The sequence below is a fragment of the Pleurodeles waltl genome, chromosome 11, assembly GCF_031143425.1.
Source record: "Pleurodeles waltl isolate 20211129_DDA chromosome 11, aPleWal1.hap1.20221129, whole genome shotgun sequence".
Taxonomy (NCBI): domain Eukaryota; kingdom Metazoa; phylum Chordata; class Amphibia; order Caudata; family Salamandridae; genus Pleurodeles; species Pleurodeles waltl.
Genome location: NC_090450.1, coordinates 56,118,520 through 56,143,578, shown reverse-complemented (window position 1 = coordinate 56,143,578; position 25,059 = coordinate 56,118,520). Strand labels below are relative to the sequence as shown.

The following is a 25,059-nucleotide window of genomic DNA, read 5'->3' as shown; positions in this document are numbered from 1 at the left end:
ATGCTAGAAATGTTGAAGAAAATGCCACAAAACGGGGAGCATTTACCTACTCTGCTCATGGTTCAATTTTACGATCATGCAATCAGATCCTGCCAGACTAAAAGATAAAAGTTCTTTAGTTTACTCTTGGACCAAAGTTAGTCACAGTCACAGTCATCAATATCAAAATATTATTAAAATCTCCTGAAATCTTCCCTTGCACAACTGATCCTCCAGTCCCACCTTCACACCTGCCACCTAACAAAGGCCAGTGCTTCCTGATGTCTAATCAGAAGCCCCTGCTAACAATGTATTCATTGTGTTTTTTTAAAGGGAGCCCCCTCACCTCAGAGTCTGGATCTACACACAGAGAAATGCAGGCAATACACTTCCACTGTTTGGGAACGTGTCTTTCCCCTCCATTTTGAGGCATGTCAAACAAGAGGAATCCTAAATGGATCCCACTGTGCTTTAGAGTTAATATTGTGAGCCATCCACGAGGCTGAATATCTTTGAACATCTGCTCCAGCATTTGCAGAATCTTTGTTTAATGTTTGGGTCCAGCTCTTAATTTACGCTTCCAACCCCAAAGCTGATCAGTGATCCTTGTGGAACTAGTGGGATAGTGGTGACGTCGCAGTGGCCAGAATGTTCGCCGTACTGTAGTGCCTATCAAAGAACCTAATATAGCACTATCCTCACATACAAATGCTGTTTTGTTCTGCAGTCTTGCATCCTCAAATTGCATACTATCTCATAGAATGCCCTCTAGATATCTAATTTCCTTCATGAAAAATTAATCTTTACTTTTGATAGTCACCTCTTCTTGTTCCTTTCAAGGGGCTCTCTCCTTTCCTTCCATCCTCTGCATGCCTTTTCTCTCTGAGTACAACCACTCTGAGTCACAAGCATGTTTGCCTTAATCTCTATGAATGTATTTATACAATTCCCCACAACTCATTTAAAAGCTCACAACCTCTCCCTTTTTGGAAAGTAATACCTGTGCAACCTAACACAACCTAATCTCCTCTAACTCACTGATTAACTCCATCAAACATCTGCATGAACTCAAATTGCTCACTAAACAAATGAACACATCTACCTCCTATTAATGTAATCTGCCACAAAAAACTGGAGTGAATGTATGGAATGTTCTGCTTTAGTGCACGAGACTAATCCAAATAACCAACAATAACCAATAACACTGGACTAACAACTAACTTTGGGTTCCAGAGCAGCATGCTGCCCAGTGTAAAGTGGTACAATGTCTAATCAGGGGTAGTGAGCACTATATAAATGCAATTACAACTGCAACTGCATCTATTAAGCAAAGATAGTCCTTTCAGCCCAACTTCTGATTTGACAAAAATCAAGGTGCATTCCATCCTCAGATTTCAGAAACATGGTGCATGCACCTGAACACACTAGAATTCACATCAGTAAATCTAATTAATGCAATCTAATTTCAGATGGCTACATTGCTGGATACAACTAAAATAGATGGGAAAATAATTGCATGTTATTGTTTCTGAAGAAATTTGGAATATCCACCTCAATAGAATGACAAGACAGGCATCTAGGTGTAATTTATACTCAACTGACAATAACAGTACATGAAATTTAACATGCATGGAATTCCTCTCACCTGAGCCTAATACTTAGTGCACTCATCCGGAAAGAAGCTAAATTAGTAATCATATACTTATGTGGACTTCGAGTGCATAACTCTAATTTACACTTACACAGAGGTTGGTCAAACAAAAAATCCAGTAAGAAGGGGTTCAGAAGAGCCAACAATCCAATCCCTTTCACCCTCCAGTCCAACAACTCCAAATCAGGTTCAGACTTACACAGATGCTTCAGCTGGTTATTCTTCATAATTTACTTTCACTGCAGGAGAACTACAGCTCAGACCCATCGTTTACAATCTGTTAAAGTCACATGGTGCATATTATATCAAATGTGCTTTCAATTTTATGTTGAAGAACTGAATGTTGATTTTTGCTTTGACTTGATTTGAGACAACTATGAGTTAAACCTTTCTGGTAAAATACTTTTCTAGGGTTCTTGGCTAGAAAACCGTATTTTGACTATGTGTTAACCTTTCAAGACTTTGGCGGTCATTCTGACTCTGGCGGGCGACCGCCATTTGCCCGCTACGCGGTCAAAAGACCGCTGCCGGCATTTCAACCTTCCCGCTGGGCCGGCGGGAAGGAGGCCTGCAACACAGAAGCCGGCTCCGAATGGAGCCGGCGGTGTTGCGGGCGTGCAACGGGTGAAGTTGCACCCGTCGCGCTTTTCACTGTCTGCTAAGCAGACAGTGAAAAGCTTCATGGGGCCCTGTTAGGGGGCCCCAGGACACCCGTTCCCGCCAGCCTCTTCCTGGCGGTGAAAACCGCCAGAAACAGGCTGGCGGGAAGGGGGTCAGAATCCCCAGGGCAGCGCTGCCCTGGCGGATTCGCCCAGCCGGGGGAAAAACGGCGGGAAACCGCCAGCCCCGGTTTTCTGACCGCGGCTTTACCACCGCGGTCAGAATGGGCTTGGAAGCACCGCCAGCCTGTTGGCGGTGCTTCCGTCATTCGCGACCCAGAATGACCCCCTTTGTCATTTGGAAGTTTACAAAATATATACTTGCTTCCCCAGTGTTAATTATTTCAGGTTCCTTGCTTTCTGTCAACTACTTTCAGCATAAAGTTCCATCATCAGTGATGGTGTGACCGTGTATTCAAGAACTCATACACAGTATTACACCACTTCTGAACTAAAGACTGTCTGTGCTTATAAATGGTACAACATAATGTCAAATGACTATTTGAGCTATCTGGCTAAAACTAAAATGATGTAGAGAATTTATTAGATTTGGCTATTTCTGAAGAAATTGGCATGCTCAATTTAACACCTCATTGTAAGGGCTAAATTCATATCCCTGTGGAAACACAAGACTGCACAGAACTGGATTTATGAGTTGTATGACAATTATCACACCCTTGCAGTTTTCTTCTTGTATCTTTCCGCAGGTCAAAATGTATCAGGATATTGATAGAAATGGTCTAGAAAAAAAAGGCACACAATGGAATTTGGTGTGATAAAAATTCTGCATGTTATGGCTCATTTCCCTGTTGAAATTTCAGAATAGGAGGTAGTTATCATGTGCATAATTATGAGACCCAAATCCACCCAACAATTGGAGCCCTAATGAAGTGATTAAAACTGGTCTTAGTCTAAGCACAATTGTCACCAGCAACAAATGATGCATAGCTGTTGATGGCACTAAAAATATTAAATTATAAAGAAAGATTAGGCTTTTTGGAGACGCAGAACACTGCAATCCCGTCTCGCAAATATAACAATTATTTGTCTTGAGGCTGAGAATTTCCAGAAGGATGTATGTGACTGAATTAAACTGATTCTTAATAAGGAGATCGAACTGCATCCGAAACAATAATTCACAATTACTTTTTTTTCATTTAATCCTTCCAATGTCTATCTACTACTATTACTACCCAGCTTCTGGAAATCGCCTTTTTAATTTATCTATGGAGTGTTGTATTAAAAACTGGTCATATTTCGCTTTGATAAAAAAAGTCCCTTTCTGCAGTCCTGCACAAGAAGTATCATTTAATTTGAAGTAGTATTTAGAGCTTGATTATTGGGGAAATCTATTCTGATACATCAGTGCGCAAACATTATTTTGGTGTCATTTCTCAGTTGTTGGTCCTATTGATTTTGCCTTTGGGCCTGATTTAGATCTTGGCAGAGGTGGACACCCAATCACAAATGTAACGGATATCCCATCCGCCGATTTCGATCCCCTCATATTCTCTGGGGATCGTAATATGGCTGACGGGATCTCTGTCACATTTGTGACAGACTATTCCATCCGCTGAGATCTAAATCAGACCCTTAGTCCTTGTGTTAGCTGTTCTGTCTCAAATCTGCCTGCTATTTGGCATTCACTTAAACTGTAGTATGCTCATATTTTGAGTTGTTGAAATATGTATGCCCTTAACTACAGTTTGGTCAGTGGAGTACTGTATCAAAAACTGAGGAATAACCCATCCATCATATAACAAGTATCATAGGCTAGAAAGCATTTGTAATATGATGGACAAGACATCTGCCATGTATGTAATGGAGTATCCCATCCGCCAAATTCTATACGAGTCTCCATACTTCTCTTTACATTAATTGTTCACTAGTTCTTACTATAGTTAACTGATGGATGATCTGTACATTTTCTTTTCAAATAATACATTAAATATGCGGCACTACAATTCAGACAGTCAAAATCCACATTAAAATCTACTTTGCATGTCACAGCATGCCTGGCTCTGCATGTCACAGCCTTCCTTAGCACAAGCATCAATTTCTTCAAACTCTTCATTTCAATCTTTCAAATCCTTCCTACCCCCTTGTTCCTTAGATTTGCTCTCCATCTAAGCTACACTAACTGAACTGTAAATCCTATTGGTAATTGAAAAGTAAGTCATGATGTGTGGCTGTCCTGCAATTTCTGAAATTGTTGCAATTATGAAAAATATCCAAACGCCGTTACTGGAGGGACAGAAGGATCTGAATAAAAAAAAATATTTTACAGTATCTTCTGGACTTATTTTCACCCATTCATGAATGGAGTGGCCAGAAGATTCAAAAACTTGTACTTCAAAGCAAGAAGTCATGTTCACAACATACAAAGGTGCAGAAGAGCTGTAGTGAAAAGGACAGAGAGAGCTTGAGCAATTAAGAAGCTTAGATTAATAAGCCTATGAGAAGAACTATCCATAGAAGACCACATTCCTCCTGTTTTCCGCAGGCCCAACAATGGGTAGAAAAGAAAATGATAACCAAATATCAACATATATAACAGTGTTTTGCACTTGCCTTTTCTCACTTAAAAAAGAACATACCTCAGGCTTGATAAAAAAGAAGTTGGTTTAGGTGTGACACATATGTTTTCATAACTGAATCAAATTCAGTCAATGAATGTGTGATAATTGAGTGTGGCAAAGTTATATTATGTAAGGAGGAAAAAAGAGCTCAGTGGCCAAACTCCATACTTCAATATTATCCCTGGCTAGAAGTATGTCAATGAAGAGCCCAAGAAAAAGAGCAGTACCTGATTGCACCCGATTTGCCTAGTTTCACCCTCAGCCCCTGCTCTGCATCTGAATTCAAGTCTTTTCTTACATCACATTTCTTCTTCACTTTGTTTTCAGCAATACAGTCTAAAAAATCCCTTTGTCCAAAAGACCTCACCAGGCATGATTCACAACTAAGTCAACAGAACATTTTGTTTTCATTTATTTTTCAGTCTAATGCATTGATTAGATGAAAACTGTAACACAACACCCCCACATCGAAGTATCAACTTGCTATTTTTATGATTCAAATTTCTGTTTCCCCATACTCCTTCATTCCCAATACCTAATCAATCTTAAAAATCTAATTGCATAAAAAAGCCCAGAATGTTTTCCCATAAGCACAGAATTAAACAACTCCACTACATTTACCCAATTCCCAATGAGTTATTGGCTACCAGCTACAATTAATGATGCTATGTTTGTGGGATTTAATCTTTGAAATGCAACCTACAAAACAGCAATGTTTCCATAAATATGCTGAGCCTAAACCAGTGGATACTGTGCTGAGTGAAACCCTTCAGTTTTTAATACCTCCACATGAAAAGTATACTTGCAGATGGGAAAATTCCTGGTTCTATTCCTCTTCCAAATTGGGAGGTGCTGAAGAAATTTCACAGATCATGTACTCAGGTAATAAAAAATGTTGCTACTGAAGTTATGTATGGAAACTCATTGTTTCAGTGTTAAGTGAATGAATCTGAATGTTCACTGCATTTTGATGTTGATGAGCCATCTCCTGCCCCTACTGTGGAAAACCAGTGCCACTACAATCAATACTTTACTTACATAAGTAGAATAAAGCACATTGCAACATTATATGCAATTATAACTTGAATTTTGAGTTAAAAAACCCACCAACGCAAAACCTAGCTCCATGAATCAGAATTTGAATGAACATTGGCCCCAGATTCAACTCTTCCACATCAAAATCATAATTATCAAATAGAATTCTTCCCAAGTGGAAGTATAATTAACAAACAATTGTAAATTCAGTTCACTGTACTGAACTTGGAGACATTTTGCTCTATAACTATAGTTAGGTTTCAGGGAAATGCAACATTTTAAGCACGTCTCTTGCCATCCATCTATTTGACATTATTTTTCCCTAATGGCCTTTATTGCTTTTTCATGTCCCTTTCGCATTAATCAATTTTAAATGTATTTGAAAATCTGCCCCTTCTCTTTTTCACTTGAATCTGTGATTTTCAATATGAAACTGATTCCCTGTGCACATATGAATTTCGAATTTGAGAACCTGCTTTTGCACTAAAATGGAATATGTGTGATAGCTATTCAAGGATTTGGCCAAGTTGATAATGAAACAATAGATGAAAATATACAAAAGTAAAATATCTTGGGAATTGTAGTCTTGTCCTAAGTCCCTAAACATCTATCAAAAGAAACATAATAATAAGTTGAATGGTGTATTTAACAACACCAGCAGCAGAGACAGCATTTTCACAGTGACATTGTTTCAGCCTCTATTGCCTTCAATTGTATGTTTCTACTTAGTGGGGCCAGGTACCATCCATTTCCAAGTAGGCTTCATTTTTTGGTCAGGTACAACTGGTCCTCCATATGCAAGTGCCCAGGCGTAAAGGGGTTTCAGTGTACTAAGAGGTTTCTCAATGCATTCTTATTAGGATTGTTCTCAGTTACCTAAATCCTAAATTGGAGTTCATGCCAGGGATCTTTCAAAAACCCCACTCAGGTCTTTAAATTCTTTCCAATAGCACATGAACACGTTATTTATCTCACTCTTCAGAGGCAAATTATTACTTTATTAATTAACTGTGACTCAAAAAAAACATAAAATATTCACTCATTTGATATTTATAAATGAAAAGAAATAACAATGCCTTCTTCATAGTTGTTAATTTCAACTTAGCTTAAATATGAATCTTAAATATTGGGTCAATGCTGGCACCAGGCCAATATTCTTAAATAAAGACCAATTATTAATTCACACAAAATAGGGTTGACAGGGCAGCCTGTTGGCTCATAGTGTGGCTTATTGAGGGTATTTTAGACACTTAGAAAGAAATAGAAATTGATCAACTGCCGAACCTACACAGACTTAACTAATTTTGAGAGACCCACATATGCTACAATTATCTTAGGTCTAAGTCAATAGACCACAAGGATCTAAGACATGGGGAGCTTTGAAAGTTGTACTAAAAAAACAGCAGAAATTGACAATCCAGATTATGACTATTCAAAAAAATAATGGGTAACAACAAGAAAATAGAATACCTCACAATAACGTATGGGCATATTGATACGTTTGTCAATGAAATATCCATGCACAAGTTTAACATTAAATGTAAAAATAGAATGACAGGTTAGTGAAAAGATTACTAAACAGGTTCAACTGTGACAGTATTCCTTTTGTATTATATTGATCTAATTTGAAGCTGTAAATTTAACTTGATTGGCTGCACTGCTTTTTGTTTCTATAGGAACAAGAAGGCCAGCAAAGGAAAATCTACATACACTTAACTGTTTCCTTAACACCCTAATTTAAGCTGATTACACCAAACGTCTTTAGGCGTGTATGATCACTGATTGTATGGTCCAGGCACTGCACTTAAAATCCAGAACCTTCACATTATGATTAAGCTCAAATTTGAAAAAATGATGTCTTGTTAGATACATTTCAAGGTATTACATGGCTGAACATTCTATCACATCTTGCAAAACCTCCTTTCAAAATTTGAAAAACCTGTCTGTCTCAAGTCAGAAAACCTAAAATAGATAATCAAAACACCTGCCGGGAAACCTATATGGTTTTACTTCTTCAAAGACCTATACAGTGTTAATGACCACTAGCTATTTTTATCTTCTCAATTGCCCCTGCAAAGATTGAAGGTGAAGTATGAATCGTTCTAAATGCTTCACCTGCATTCAATGTATAGTGTGGAAGAGTAGTATATTGACTAAAACTTCAACTTTGTAATTAGAATTCCAGCCATGCCTATATAGCAGTTTCTGGACTTCGTGCATTATACATTTTTCCAAATCAGTGTATCTTACTGAGGAAATCCGTCAACCTTTAATTTTGAAGATGGACTCATACCTAAAGTTTGCACAAAAAGTATCCAAAAAAGTTAATATCACTGATTGGGATAAACAAATGAAAGATTTTAAAGTCACATAAATATAAAGCACAGAATAAACTATTTACTCTTTGTGAGGTTGTGGGTGTACAATATGATAAGGCTGTGGGGCCTTAATGTGCAATACACTCTCAACTACAGTCTCAGGTCCAGTAAGATGCATTTAGTTAACCTTAAGCTCTACCCTGGGTATCTGTGGCTGTGAGCAGTAAGGCTCAGCAAATGAACAATGTGCAAAGCTTTTAAGAGCGTCAAACAATGAAATAAGAAAGCAATGGCACACGAAAGAAAAAAGACTTGAGTTTATAAGAATAGATTATGTGTATATGAATTTTTATAGACCTTGATGAACAAAATCCACAAGAGGGTTCCGGAGATACAGGTTTTAGAAGATTTTATCACTTTTAAATGCAACTACAAACAAGCATTGGTCAACAAAAACTTTGGAAACTTTTTAAAAGTTTGAAATAGTTAGGTCGGCTACTCTGGTCCGGTTGGGTGGCCAGTTCCAGCAGGATAGAGGTCTAGGGGCCAGAGTAGACTCTTTGGACAGTTACCTGGCCACCAGAGTGTCCTTGAAGCAACATCTAAAGTTTACAGGACAACCGCCGTAGACAACAATGGAGTGTTCCTGATGCTGAGGGGCGCAGGCAAAAAGATGCTCAAAGGATGCTCCAGTTGTGTTGCGGTCAATGAAGGTGTCTATGTGGGTACTCCTCGGTGGGCCGGTGAAGTGGGGTGAACTTAGCAACATAGATTGGGGTTCCTCAAAGTCCTCTACATTTCAGGCCATCCCATGATGAGCTACTGCTCAGTCTGCACTGCAGTTTGGGAGAAATCCTTGGATGGGGGCTAGTGTCCCTTGGATGAGACAAATCCAGACTTGAATAGCACTACCGGGTCATGCAGGCTCCATTGCAACTTTTGGCTATCCCAGATTTGTCCTCTTGGGTGCCTGGCTACTAGTAGCAGCAAAACTTCTGTGTTGGGTACCAACATGCCGATTTGGCCAAGTTCAACTCTTGTGCCCCTGGAGCTGGTTCCAGGAGATCAGCCATCTGATTCTTGGCATCACTGATGTTGTTGGATATCAGAAATCAAATGTTCCCGAGCTAGGAGCCATAAGCACAATGAAAACTTTGCTAGCCCAAGGTGGAGCAGTTGCAGTTCTTCTGAGAGTGCAGCCTCTCTTTGTGGAGGATTAAGGGCCCCCTGGCAGAACCTCCAGTCTGATTCCAGTGTGATCTGAGGGTCAGAGTGCCAGGGGTGCCATATTTATCCCAGGAAAGTAACCTGATGGGACCATACCATCACTAGCCAATGGGATACTGGGTCCCCTCCAACCTAGTGATGATTTTCCTATGATGTGTGGCATCTGGCTATCCCAGAGTACCACATTCTTGCCCCTTTCAAGATGGCACAACTCTTCCTTGGTCATTAGGACCTCAGCAACCCACCCTGGAGCTGTGGCTTCCAGAGGGCTACATGCCCCCAGTAGAGCCAGTTTATGAGTGAATTCTCCCTCCTTGACCTGGTCTCCACTTTGCCTCCAGGAATAAAAGGCATTCTTCTTAGGGGTGTTGGCACCAATTCCCTCACAAAGGCGTCTTCACCTGTGAATCTCACATTTTGGGCTAAAAACCCTGAGTGACATCCTGGGGTGGACGTGACACCCCTCTCTGCGGCAACTGCCTTTGTTCAAGTGTTTGGGAGTTATTCACGCTTCTTCCTAGGCAGTCAGAAACCTGTCTGTTTGCCACGGCATTGGTGAGCCCACTGAGCTAGCTGGAGCACAGAGTAGCAACTTTAAAAAAGTTGCTTACCTTTCATAATCGTATTTATTTGACCTGGGCATTAGGTCGGGTTTAATGTCATGATCAATTTCATACCTTACATGACCCAGTTTGGTAGCCCCATTCAGGAGTTAGCCGGAAGGGTATACCAACCGGATACCCTGTGTTAGCCATTGGGACTACTAACTTTATCCACAGCAAAATTTCAACTTGAAAGTGTTGATGTCAAGACATATAAAAAATGTATGACTTACTTAGCAAAATAAATCTCCCTGCCATCGAGCTCTATAGGCCTTTCTTAGGGGAGACTTATATAAAGTGTTAAAGGGATAGGGTGCATAATCCTGGAACTCTGCAGTCAGAAGGAAAAGTAATTGCAAGAAGATAAACTGACTTTTGATCTCTGTCTCTGAACACAGAGCAAATGTGACAAGAACAGGATTTAAAGGTGTCTTTATTGCTCCTGCACTTTCTGACTGAACAGAACACCTGTTCTTTATCAACTCGCCAGAAGGGGCAGGTAGGTTCTAAAAATAGCGCGACCTGATAAAGTATGACTTTCCATAGCAAGTGGGTGAGCAGATTGTTCGAGGTGTGGTGTGGCTTTGACATTGGTGTGAATAGAAAAGTCAAACTGGCAGTGAAATTGCCATCCTTCCAGTCTGCAGTTGCAGGCTCGAGTCATTGTGTACCCTGTCAGACACAATCAGTGCTGGAGCCCTGAGTGGACACTCTGCCTTACATGCCCTGGGTATCCTGGGTACCTTATACTAGGGACTTATAAGTAATTCAGTCATTACCAAATGGGTGTATCCAATTCAACATGCAATTTGTATTGGGTCAGAACACTGGCACTGAAGTCAGGTTAGCAGGCCTCAGTGCACTCTCAGAATCGATAAACCAGCAGCATCAGTCCAAAAATATGGGGGTACACATGCAAAAAGAGGATTTTACTTACATTCTTTCACTGTAGCCAGACTTGAGACTGAAATTGATGGCTGCTGTGAATTACTGTGTGAGTGGAGAACTGCAGATGGGCACTGATACATATGTGCCATCTCTTTCAAAGTACTGAGTCACATGTGCAAAGAGTGATGTTATGCATTCTGTCAGCATCTTTAGATTCATTTTTAGAATCCCAGACAAAGCAAATGACTAGGTACTTACAATACCCTTAATTCAGCCTCTCAATAGAGTAGTATATGTTGCAATGTTGAACATGTTCCATAAGATCTACTGTGTGAATACTGACACCAATTCCATTTGCCTTAATATCTTATTTCATAATTGAAAGCATGTCATCACAGATTCCACTAAAAATGTGATATGTCATATCAAGTGGAATTTTTTGACAGAGAAGTGAATAAAGCAGGTGTACCACATCAAGCTATGATCCCATACCTGTACAATTCTTATTAGAATTTTAATTATCATTCTTTACAATATAAGATTTTATTTAATAAAAAACACATTATTTCTTCAAATGGGACTGCTATAAAGGTAGAGGACCAAAAGCATTACTTATTTTCAATTACAATCATTTTGTGCATTAGAGTACAAATGTTGCAAATGGGAAGAATAAACTCAGCACATGTGCTGTTATTTCAGAATAAAGAGTACTTCAAATATTAAGGATCATATAATTAATTTCCCAGGAGGATGGGTGTGACTTGCTGCATCTATATCATCAATGAAAGCTTTTGTAGGTTTAGATGAAATAAGCCTGGCAGCTACATTCCATTGTGCAAATGTGAAAAGTGTTTATGAATCGTGGACTACATGCTACAAAGTTGTCAGCAGCATTCCCAATGAGCCATACAAGCTCCACTGAAGCAGCCTGCAACAACCATGTTCAATACAATTCTCCTTGCACATAAGTTGCAAATGCTGGGAGTACTTTGATGTGCACACAGAGAATGGATCCACAACGTTTGCATTTTCTGCTATGCTGCAAAGCTGCTCATGGGTTCTGAAATGTGTTAGTCTCCACTGGCTTGTTGGGCTTAACGAGAAGTGAAGAGGAGGGTTTAGGTGAGTGGGGTAAGGAAATGTGAGGGGAGTAAATTCTTCCTCGTTAGTCTATTTTTATTTTCAAACCTTGTATATAACCCTTTATTCATGATATGTTATTGCCCATTGCTTAAGTAACTTGCTGGCCATTTTCCTGTTCCTGCAAGTCTGTAAAGTCAGCTATCTAAAAAGCATGCTGTTCACCATCTTTCCTCTTAAGTGACATCATTTTAGGAAGCTGGTACCCCTGTTGTGTTTCTTTGGTGAACATATATTTTATAGGGGAATCTCGCTTTTTTACATTGTGAGAAATGTTGGGCTCCTCTCCCCGTGATTCTGTCTCTCAGGGATATATTGTTTAGTAACACTCTATATTTTATATCCAGTTGTCCCCATCCATTTGTACTTCCCCTAATGCCAGTGTAATTGATCTTCCCACTATGAAAAGACATATTACATGAGGTAGTTGGCTTGAAGTCCATGCTCTTCACTTTTAAATCTTGCTGTTCCTTATGGCCAATTTTAGATCGGCTGCTTTTGACAGTGGTTGCACCTTCTGTGCTCATGTACTCGAAACTCTCAATCTTTTCTTTTTATTTTAGGAGTTTCTTCTATGTGGGTTTTCCTTTTTTAAGTAAAAAGAATCCTAAAGGTCTGACATCATGAGAACCTATCATGAATTTGATGTAACTGAAAATGTTCCTTTAAGATGCTTCTGTCTTCCTACAAGTATTTCATATTTAGCCATAAAGCAATGTATTGCACATTGTGTCATTAAGTAGTGGGTATCTTCAAAGAGAAACTTCTCTCTGGGAATCCTTCAATAAAAGACTTGGTCTCTCTTTCGCACAATATTGAGGTCAACAGTAAAGTCAGAATTGTTATTCTTTTTGTTTTAATAACATGTACATATGAACATGGACACTACATATCATTTGGGGTATTGCAAATGGCATTTGGAGGTTTACAATCATTAAGGAGTGAATTATTGGAGAGAGAGTATGGTCTTGAGTTGCTTTCAAAAAGATGTTATGTCGAGTTCATTGTGGCGATGCAGTCGCAGAGAGTTTCAGATGGATGAGCCTATAGGAAGCAGCGGTATTCTCCAAAACTCTTTAAGAACAGCAAGAAGTGGTGTAACATAGTTAAGGAAGAATGAACTTATATATATGTTTGGATGACATGGAGTAAATAGCTTGGTGAGAGAGGCCAAGGTTGTACCATTCTATGATTTGTGTTCCATTCACTGGATTTTTAAATCAATCATTAGGCAGCCTGCGGGGTGACTTTAAAGCTGACGTTTGGTAATCTGAGCCTTTCGGGCCAAAAATAAAATAGGCTGCAAAGTGCCTTGATTATTAAAGTTTGTTTGATTATTTGTCTCGGAGACCCTATGGATAGAGCTGTAGGAGATAATGCATAACCAAGCAACTGCTATGAAGAGGGTGATTGTATTCCGAGTTTGAAGTACCCTGAGTATTCCTCAGAACAGCAAATATGTCTGCATTTGTTTGGGTATGGAAGAAGACATCAAAATGGGTGGGTTATGTGTGTGAATGTTTCTGAGTTTTTCATTGGCCAATAGCGAATCATACCTATGTTCCTCCGGTGCTGGTTGCCCCAGGAATTATGTACATCTTCCCCACAAAAATAATCTGTAAATGCATTGCATATTTTATTTAATTGGTTCTCATATATGCTATTGCTTTAAGACCATCATTTACTTACAGTTATTAAACATTTAACTAATGATACAGGTTATTTTATATGTCCAGTTTATCCTGTTTTACTCAGTCTTGGGCCATTTCCCGAGACATTACTGAGATACCTGTCATTTGCCATCTTTAATATGAGCATTTCCAACTAACAACTGCAACCCTTATACATTTGTATTTCATATTTTTTTCATTCAAATCAAAGTTGAGGTTTATAATTTTAGGTAGGTACTTTAAATTATGAATGCATCTTTTAATCTTGACACATTTGTCAAGTAATGTAGCCCATGTGGTAAATAATATAAACTTACATTGGCAGAAAGTATATTCAAATTACTATTAACTACAGAATTCAAAAACACAGCAGTTCCACAAATACACTAAAAATCTACTGATTCTCTTCTCTTGTGAATTATCAGATAATGGCCAAAGGTAATAAAAGTACTACATTTTATTATAGTGGCTCCAAATCAGATGTACAGCTTGACAACTTCCTCACGTCATGCTTGGAGTTTATCAAAGAAAAGAAACAGGAAGAATTGACAAGTAGGTGGGGTGGGAACCTATTGTGACCTTCCTCCTCTTACAAGTTATGAAGATTTTAACTTGCTTTACATCTGAGTATTGTAAACATTTGAACTGAAAGAATATAAGGAAGTACATAAAATAGAAACTCTACCATTTGTTCAGGTCTTCTATCCAGAGAAAACTAGGAACTGTAATCAAATCGCTGTTACTTTCCCACAAGTTCACATGTAGTGTTAACATCAAAAGTATATTTTCATAAATAATTGATTACATGTGTTTGAAAAATGTAAGCTATTGTCATCTATAACTTAAGTACAGGTTTTACTGGGTAAAGTTTAAAAAGATTGTGTTGCATTTTGCATTATATTGAATTATGTATGTAGAAGTATCTCTAGCTTATCTTTGAAACGTGACACCTTTATTCCATTATCAATTTAACTAACAACATCTTTTAATAGAAATGTTTCCTACACAAGTAACTTTCCTACTTCAAATCAATAACATTTGCTTATATGTATTTAATGTACTTGACCACAAGACATTTAGGGGGTCATTCTGACCCCGGCCGGCGGCGGAAGCCGCCGGCCTGGCTGGGACCGCCAGAATACCGCTGCGCGGTCAAAAGACCACCGCGGGTATTCTGGGTTTCCCGCTGGGCTGGCGGGCGACAGCCAGAAGGCCGCCCGCCAGCCCAGCGGGAAACACCCTTCCATGACGATGCCGGCTCCGAATGGAGCCGGCGGAGTGGAAGGGGTGCGACGGGTGCAGTTGCACCCGTCGCAATTTTCAGTGTCTGCATGGCAGACACTGAAAATCTTTGTGGGGCCCAGTTACGGGGGCCCCTGCAGTGCCCATGCCATTGGCATGGGCACTGCAGGGGCCCCCAGGGGCCCCACGACACCCCATACCGCCATTCTGTTCCTGGCGGCCAAAACCGCCAGGAACAGGATGGCGGTATGGGGGTCAGAATCCCCATGGCGGCGCATGGAGGATTCCCCAGGGCAGCAGGAAACCGGCGGTACACCGCCGGTTTTCCGTTTCTGACCGCGGCTGTACCGCCGCGGTCAGAATGCCCATGGGAGCACCGCCAGCCTGTTGGCGGTGCTCCCGCGGTCGTTGGCCCTGGCGGATTTTACCGCCAGGGTCAGAATGACCCCCTTAGTCAGAATGGAAAATGACAATCATCTGCTGACGGTTAGTTTGTCAACTGCATTTCCAAATTTCTTGATCATTTTGATGAACTATTCTTGTGTGAATAATTTTACAAGTAAACCATAAGAAAGGCCACAGACTGATACAATATTGCATGAACTTGTCAGTTTGACCAATTATTTTTTCATGTTGTTTTGTAGTGTGATTTAAATCATCATCATCCTAAATTACAAGTAATAAAGGAAATTAGCCAGGACAGAAAAATGCTTAACCAGTCTTTTTTGTTGCTCTTAATCAAAGAATGTTACATCATACAAACCACCACTCGGGCTAACACAAAAGTGATTTCTATATGTTACTGTGCCTTAAAAAGCTTCAAACTTTCTACCCTCCCTAGAAAGATCACTATTCCAAAAAATACACAAATTTTGCTAATTCAATAAATGTTACCTGTAACCTTAGAATTTATAAAGTGTATAAATAAAATTAAAACAGTGTGCACTGAACAGTAACAAAAAACTCTGGACTATGTGAAAAATGTATTTGAAGGAGAAACATCTCTTAAGAATCATTTATAGTTAATATAATAACACTAAGGGAGTAGTCAGGTTCTCAGAAACTCTAGCCAAAGGTATCTGGTTTATTTTAGATGGAAAGTTTTGTTTCAAAACAGCTCTACCATTAATATACACTTATCAAATAATATGCATACCTAAAATGCACTAATGTGCATGGATAAATAATTCCATAAAACTATTCTCCATAAAAGGTCTAAAACATTTTACTCCAAGCAATAGCACCCTCCTACATGTAAAACTCTGGGAAGCCTTTTGACCAGGATATGGTAAGAAAACGTCTGTATGGCTCTACTTACAGTAACAATATATGTAACCCAACAATTTTTTTGCAAGCCTCATTCAATAATGAATTAACTTGTCAAGAACTTGTAATGAAGGCATGTGTCTGATATGACCTGAAAGAAACATTTATCACACTTAGATGATGCAATCCCACCTATGGAGCAAATTCAGTAGACATGCACTATCCAGACCCATTTGCTCAAATACTTCAGCCATCTCATGCATCCTCAAAACTGCAAGATTTCGGGAGAAAATTGTCCCTCAGTTGTAGTCCTTGGCCTGTGTAAAATCCTCCTCTGGTACATCTGAAACTCCCCACAATGTTACAGCATTCAGAAGAAACCTGAAAACCCACCTACTCTAAATCTCATAGCCCCACCACTTCACTTAATTTAATTCTCGTAAAAACTTAGAAGTACTTTAGTTATTCACTTAAATGATACAAATCAAATAAATAAATAAATGCATGACAATTAATTCTAGAGTCCACAGGGAAGTAGAAAATCCTGGTAGGGTACATCATTGTCATGGAATCCCAATATGACAATGACATATTTCGTGAGGCATGTGTTCTTTTTGGTTGAATTACAGATGGGAGTTCGTACAGTATATCATGATTTGTTAACGTATTGTTTTTACACTGTTAACATTCAACGGGTCTTTATTTTTACAAAAAAAAAGTCCAGTGGAAAGAAGTAGGTCAAATGCAATCAGTCCCAGATTGATGTGCACACTTTCGTTCATTCGCGAACACTAGAGTGTGACTTTGAAAAGAGGGTATTACAACCTTAAGTCGGGTCCCTTAAGATAGGAAATGTGTCAGGACAGGTATCCAAGGTTACCTCTGAACCACTAATTACTACTTGAATATTATTTTCTTCCACATAGCACTTCAGGCTTTTCTATGCATTTCACATAGTATGTATTCTTACACCCCTATCTGACGGTACCCAGTTTTTGAAACTCGAAAAGGTAAATGGCCCAGTGGGCCTTGGCGGGATTCACACATGCTACCTGTAGATAGCAGCTTACGCCCTCAGTGAGCCTTTAACTCGCTGTGCCATCTACCAACGTAAACACATACGCTTAGAAGAGTTAGGAAGAAAACATATGGACATATATGCAGCCAATCATGTTTTATGTAGTCGGAAATAAGACTATATTTAAACCAGCGATATGATTCGTGTCTGTGGGTTGAGCACTTGCTACAGATGGTTTTTTTTATGGCATGCAAAAGATGAATAAATATCCCAACGAGGTTCACATATACTTTTAACATTCCATGGCCAATAAAATTAGTACCACTTATTTAACTGACAATCGATTTGTGATGTGGGCTACACAAGTATATCTAATATCTACTAAAAATATCACAGCGTGTGTAAGCTGTTGTTGATGTTAGAGATAGCTATAGGATTGATCTGGTTCCTACTAGCACGTGTCACTCTTTCTTGCTCCAGTTTCACACTTTAACACACAAAGATTGAACATTCATTTGTTCAGGTGCCAGTTCTCTGTGTCTCCCATTTATGAGAGGAACTCCTCCTGTTTCTATAAATTCCTTTTGCTCTCAGCAGATGTGGTAAATATAATTAGGGTTTCAAAGGCAAGACTTGTCTGTGCGTTCACTCCACTTAAAATGCGAATTGTTTTATCTTAAAGCAGGGAAGGCTGCTGGCGTTCTTGTAGGAAAATGTCCATCCCTTAATGTTCATCAATTACACTAGGAGGACGCATAAACATGAATTGCATCAGTAGGTAAGCGACTGGAGAACAGAGATGTAGGCGCGCCCAGATACTGTCCATGCGACAGATGGGATCCGGGTTATCAGTGCAGATATCGCGATCACTAGGATACGGGTCGTGGAATAATGGCCGGCTAGACTCAGACATTCAGGTGTTTAACTGCGCATGGGGCGCGCGGGGGGCGGGGGGAGAGACAGAAATAATGTGTCTTTGTTATTGTGGGCTCGCGAGGCAGAGGTATAAATCGGCGTTTGTGTTTATGACAGCGAAACAAAGTATCTTTGCATTTGCATGTGTACAAAAGACACATACTGTCTGTGTACGTATGTTTGGGGGAGGCAATACCACAAAAACACACGGTGTGTGTGTGTGTGTGTGTGTGTGTGAGAGAGGACAGAGAGAGAATGGGAAGACAGTGTGTGTATGTGTTTGTGTGTGTGTGTGTGTGTTTGTGTGGATGAGAGAGAGAGAGAGTGAAATACATAAGATGTGTGGGTTTTTCATTTCTTAGCAGGAGGGGGTTGGTTCTTTCCTGTAAATGCCCTTATATGTCACCTTCCACATTCTGCCTAAGGTGGTATTAAAAAGTGTGGACCATAATCCTAAAATGGTGTACCACATGGTCTTACAAGCAGTGTTTTTTCATTGTTTGTTGTTACACAGTTACAGCAAACGCCTTGACTTCCGAGTCCCCAAATGTGACGTGTACGTGTGTGGGTCTGTCTGGGAGGTCATGCCACCAGACAATGCACACACTGCAGTAGTGAAAAGGAACAGAGAGCATGTATACTTCTAAGGTGTTGCACTTCATGAGACTGCATGCAGTGTTCATCCTTTTGATATGAAAACGTTTAGCACTCAGTCATACCCCCAAAACAAGCAGTCATTATCTGTCACTCAAAAAATAGTGAACATACGTTCTCACTCTTGACTCCAACACAACTATGCTAAAAGTTGGTGACCATGGCATGTTGTAACCCATGTATGTGCTCTTTGAGACACGTCTTGTTTGCTGCGGGTACCCGTTTATAACAGAGAAACGACAAAATGTTACTGAGTGACAGACGTAGGTCCTAGTGCCTACACATGCCAACTTATATCTGGTAAAGCGCTTGCCTCTGCTGCACCGAGAACGCCACCCAACCAAACTCAAGATGAACCAGCACACTGAAAAAAAGCTCATACGAACTGCCTGCTGCCTCTATAGAAACACACATGCCCTTTGAATGTAAGAGCCACCCCCTGCTACGGCTGGCTGGCTGGTCTGCTATCATGGGCATATTACGGACACACATCTCTGTGGCTGTGTTCAGAGGTGTACACAAACACACTCGCTCCTACCAGTGCAGAGCCCCACTGCCAAGTACTCTGCCCTCAACAGAAGATGGCTTGAAATGCCGAATCCCGAGCCTGCCGAGAGATCTGATTGGCCCATCCCCCTCTCGATTTCAGTAATGGTGGCACAGGGGCACTCTCTCCCTGCCGCACCTGCCGCATATTTGATGGAACCTCGTGCATGTAATGAAACCCCGGCGTGCTCCCTCCTTACTGCAGGGGTGTGTCTGTTTTTGCCAATTCACTGTGATCCGACGAAGCACACAAGTCAAACTGTCATCTCTTTGGTAATCCCGATATAAAACAAATGGCTCATCTTTTTCGTTTTTTTTCCCCGCAAGCTGTCCTTTTAGATGTGCCTTTTCAGAGAGTGGATGCCCGACTGTAAACCCAGCTGGTACAGGCACAACTCGAAAAAAGTGTGTGGAGTGGGAGGGCTTCACAACATTACCACATTGCCACTAATCAATCTACGAAACACCTTAGGAAAATGAAAACGCAAAATCTGGGTTTGGCGCGTGGTGCAACTAGGTAGTCTCTGTGAAGCAGGCGTGACCTCGATTTCATATTATCACAGGTGCATTACATATCTTTTATAAGGTAGATCCAGGTTTCCCCGAGGCCCACCGGATACACACAACGCACAATAAAGCAATTGCTGCCTTTTGTGGGCACAGGGCTGTGTCAATTCGAGTGTATAAAACATACGTGTGTGGGCAAAAGCGCTCTATTCGGATTTATAGCAGCTATATATTTCCTCGTCATATGGATGCATTTTTAACGCCAGACTTGCTGAAATATTCAGTCTAAAACACACAAAAAGTACTACGTTTTCTTATATATCTCAACACTGTCCCCGGACAGCATGTAAAAATCTCATAATCGGTTTACTTTCATTAATAGTTTCATCTACGTTATGATACATATTTGTGACAAGGGCAAATTGTCTGCACAGTAAGATCTGATGCACTTTTTTCTGATTTGTAAGTTAATGCGCAGGTTTACAGACCGATTAAAATGAAGTAATCTGTCCGATTAATTTTAATTAAATCAGTTAAACATTGATTTTCTGTCAGTAAGGGCAATACTCCATGGCCAGTGGAAGACGGAGACACACGGGTTCGCGCAAATGGGCCCAGATTGCACAACATGAGTACTGCTGGGGTCCCTGTTGTTAAATAGAGACCAAAAGGCGGACTCCTGGGTTGCACCGGTCGTGGCACAGACGGCGCCTCTGCAGAGAAGTTTCCGTGGAGATATCGCGCGCAGTACGTGATTGAGAAGGTATGCCATGCTGCAAACAATGGCACCTCTCTCTCTCTCTCACACACACACACACGCACAGCCTACATGCTGGCCGACCCGCCAGCCGAGAGGAGCCCGAGCGCGCCTCCCCTGCCACCCTGAACCACTGCTGGGCGTCAGCCAAGCGTGCTGACAAGATCACAGGGCACCAAGGTCTGGCTGGCACTGCCAATGCTTCAACCACTGGCACAATTCGCGCACTCCTCTTAAGGGGGCGGCGGGGGAGCAGTTTTCATGGCCGTCATGATTTCATTATCTAGAGATCAAGGCGCTGTCAGGAAGAAACGTCCAGAGAGCTCACAAGAAGTCACGACACACTCGAGGAGCTTTGGCTAATTTGTACCGTGTCCTTTACCAATAAATAAATATAAAATAAAACTCGCGCGAACGACAGTGAAGGTTCTAGTGGGGGGTCCCATACAAGACATTTCCATTAAAACTCCAAGCACACACACCGTATTATTTTTTTAGATAATACCCTGCCACTCTGAAATACAAAATGGAAAGGGGGCACAATTTCACCGCGCACTTAAAAGCCATGAAAATGATGGTACGCGCATCCACTGAAAGCAAAGTTGCAGTTGGCACATCTCCGCATGAACGCGAGCCTGGCAGCTTGTAGATATTTACCAGTTTTTAGGAGCCCCCTGCAGCCGCCCCAGTCGTGCAGCGCCAGCTGGGCTCCCTGCACCTGCTTCCAACATCCTCATCCCAAACCACCGTCACCCCCGGACATCTCCAAAGTATCCATCCATAGCCGCACATCCCCTCCGGTGGTAGAAAAGGCGCCCCGCCAACATCCGTGCCGAGCTCTCTACCCTGCCTGTGCAATCCGCAGCAATCCGCACGACCAGACGCGGCGCCTCCGCCAGCAGCCACCAAGCCCAGCAATCCGCTACACCTATGAGCTCCCCGCCGGAGCCCCTTCCATCCGCCTGTGCGCCTCGGGCCCGCGCTCTGCAGGTAGACGGGGCACGGAAAGGGCCTAAAACGGGATCTTTCGGCCGCCGCATGCACCGCTCGCCAACACGCAGAGAGACCCCCGGTTTTTCCCCCGAATACAGGTTTGAACTTCCATTCGATGGAGCGAGGTGAAAAAATGGTGCTCAGACGCGCCAAGCGTCGCCCGCAGGTACTGCAGCGAGCCCGGCGCGCAGCATCGGCGGCGGAGGCGGCTTCCTGACACTCAGGGAGGAGGCGGAGCGAGGCACCCGGACCGGAGGCGAGGAAGGTGCAGGGCTCCCACTCGGGAGCTGGGGGAGCGCACCTATGCACCCTCTGCCTGAGCTTCAGTCCGGAGGTGCCATCTCTGCCCATCCGTCCACCTTGGGGTTCTGTCCCTTAGGGATCAAGAGAGCGACTGGAGACTACAATTCATCATCAGAGAACCGCAGAGTTACAAGTGTGGCTTTATCCACGTTTTTGAACGGGAAGGTCCACATGCTTAAAATGTCGTCCTAAAGCTGGGGATCCCTCTTTCGCATAGAGGTGACATATCACCTAGTCAGTCTCAGCGGTGCCACAAACTTTAGTGGACTCTCCATTTTTGTCACCACGTCTCTTTTCAAATGATCCACGGACTGCATCATGCACAGGTGCGCTGGCTCAAGTATAGTCGTCTGTTTTTCTTCGTTTGCAAAGCCTGGGCTTCAAAAACGTATCTCGGAATGTCTCCAAGTTACTAGATGAATTCAATGTAGCACAAGTCGGAAAAAGAACGAGACAATCTCTGCTCACCGTAGTTCGATCTGTGCTGGCTGTATTTCATGTTGTAACTCGAAGACATCATTAGATACATGCATAGACTCTAAACACCTCAAATGCATAAAACAGGTGCTTGGCCCGTATCAGGCAGAGCTGCAGTGTTTCCGGGCAGAGCCAACGTCTGTATTATTGCGCTTGATATGTCTCAAGTTCATAAAACTTACATTTTTTACGAGTCAGTGCATGAACTTTGGACAGAACAAGTCATTGAGAAGGAGAGAGGTATCTGCCAGAGCACAAGTGCTAAATAAAGAAGTGGGGGGCTAACCAAATTAGACAGTATTCAAGTGACATCATGGTGCGTGACATCACAGTGCTTGACATTAGCGCTGATTACAACTTTGTGCTCCGCTAGCCTTTTCATGGAGATTTCACCAGTGCTTAATTTGTGCTTGTTGTTTCCGGTGCTGAGCACCAGCACTTATTTTTGAGGACCAGTGCTTAGTCTTCAGCCTCAAGCATTTGCTGTGAGCAAAAGCCGCATATGGGAAAGACGGAGGAAGAGAAAAACAAAAAAGCATCACAATGGGAGAAAGCAGAAAGTTCCTAGAGTGAGATGAAGGGGCAGCGAGTGGCTGTAAATAGAATGAAGAGGCCTGAGATGGATTAAGGATTACGCTGCTTCAGTATTCCATTCTCGCACATTTAAATGCAGCAGTCACGTTTTTAAGAGGAGGGCTTTGGGCACAAATTAAGCACTGGATTTCACCACCATGAAAGGGCTGACTGAGAACAACTGCAGGGGGCAACAGGGGGGCCCCTGCACTGCCCTGCCCCTGGCATGAGCAGTGCAGCCCCCTCCCCCGCCCAGCACCATCAGAATCTGCACTGTCTGCTTTGTGGACAGTGCACATTCTGAGGGTACTGGAAGGCCCGTGCTATCCTGTAGCATTGTTCCCACCGGTCAGATCAGTGGAAACACTCTATTTCAAGGTTTCCGCTGGCCAGGCCAGTGGAAACCTTTTTGATAGGGTGGGGGTGGAGGCCATCGCCATGGTGGTGGCATCCACCTTGTGATTTTGGCTGTCCCATGTTGGTACCGCCAAACTGGTAATGAGCCCCTTTGTGATTACAAAACTAGGACTTCTGTATAGTGTGACGCAAGCCATTAACCATCACCATTAACAATCAATGTACATTATTTAGTGTCAAGCTCCTTCCGTTTATATTAGGAAATCAATTATTTATTAGTAGTGTTTCTTATACCACTGCTAGATCCCATAGGATTCTGTATTAAAAAGTCACATTTAGATCTCAGGTGTAGATCTTAGGAGTGTTAGGAATAGAACCTACACAAGTGGGTGAAAGTAAATGTGGCCTAAAACATGTTATGTGAAAAGAGTGTACTATTAAACACAGATTCACTCATTTATTACTCCAGTATGAGTGTCCAGTTCCAAGTTACCATCTCAGTAGAAGTTTGGTGATTTGAGGAAACAGTCTTCAAAGATTATTTTCTGGAATCGTTTTACAAGGGATAACATCTAGGTCCACATTCTGAAAGCTTAGCTATTGTGATGCTAGTTCACCAAAAGGCAAACCTTTGTGTTCTATTTTTTGTGTTTAAAATATTTTATTCATTTTTAAGATGAAGAAGACAACACACAAAATAGTACAGAAAGGGTACATGAACATGAGTATGTGTAAAAACGAAATAAGCATAATAATAATTACATGTAGAAAAAAATGAAGAAACGAACAATAGTTAATTCTTATATATATATATATATATATATACATATATATATATATATATATATATATATATATATATATATATATATATATATATATATATGTAACCATAAACGACTAAGATTAATCTGCAGTCAATATGAAGATACATATATGGATGCATATGCAAATAAATATATTAATCATCAACAGGTTTCAAAAAATGTTGCAAGGAGATGGTATTAGTAAAATAACCAGTAAGGGATAAATGGGCACCTCGCCTAGTCAAAGTAAGCCTGGACCATGAGGAATGCACTGATCAGAAAGATTAATTTTTCCAGGTTGATGCAATTGGTTTTGTAGCTGAGGATAATAAGAAATCAAATAGTTTGCTATGAATATTGGGTAAATTACATAGTAGCAAATGATTTACTGTTAGAGCTGTCAGCCTTAGGGTGGTCTCCTTCCAAACTTTTTGCCTTCCTCCTGTTATTTCTGCTAAGCTTGTTTTTACTGGTCTTTGGGCTCTGCACACTTTACCACTGCTACCCAGTGATAAAGTACATGTGCTCACTCTTAAAACATGGTAATATTCACTTATCCCTATTTGGCATAATTAATTTACTTTTAAGTGCCTAATAAAGTGGTACTACATGTACAGAGGGGCTGTAAATTAAGAGGTACAAGTTGACCTGCAGCACTTATTGTGCCACCCAGCTAAGTAGACCTTTAAACATGCCTCAGACCAGCCATTGCAGCCTGTGTGTGTGCAGTTTTAAAATGCCATGCCCCCTGACAAAATAAACCTTTTGCGAGGCCCAAACCTTCAATTTAAATTCATGAACGTTACCTCTAGGATAGGCTCTAGACTGCCCAGAGGAGAGGATGCAGTGCATTTAAAAGGTTGGACATGTGCTTTTAAGTTTTACATGTCCTGGTTT

General features: G+C 41.2%; 1 protein-coding gene across 9 annotated transcripts in view; it reads right to left on the bottom strand.

Annotated features, from left to right (window-relative positions):
* Nucleotides 1–21,841, bottom strand: part of NLGN1 (neuroligin 1) — a 772,713-nt gene extending 750,872 nt beyond the window's left edge. For 4 of the 9 annotated variants that reach the window (XM_069213052.1, XM_069213057.1, XM_069213056.1 and 1 more), the window contains exon 1: nt 21,311–21,784. The gene's annotated coding sequence lies outside the window, so the exon portion shown is untranslated. Of the gene's footprint in view, nt 1–21,310 lie in introns of all 9 variants that reach the window. The other 5 variants (XM_069213054.1, XM_069213058.1, XM_069213051.1 and 2 more) reach the window with 4 other exon arrangements.
* Nucleotides 21,842–25,059: the final 3,218 nt, after the last annotated feature.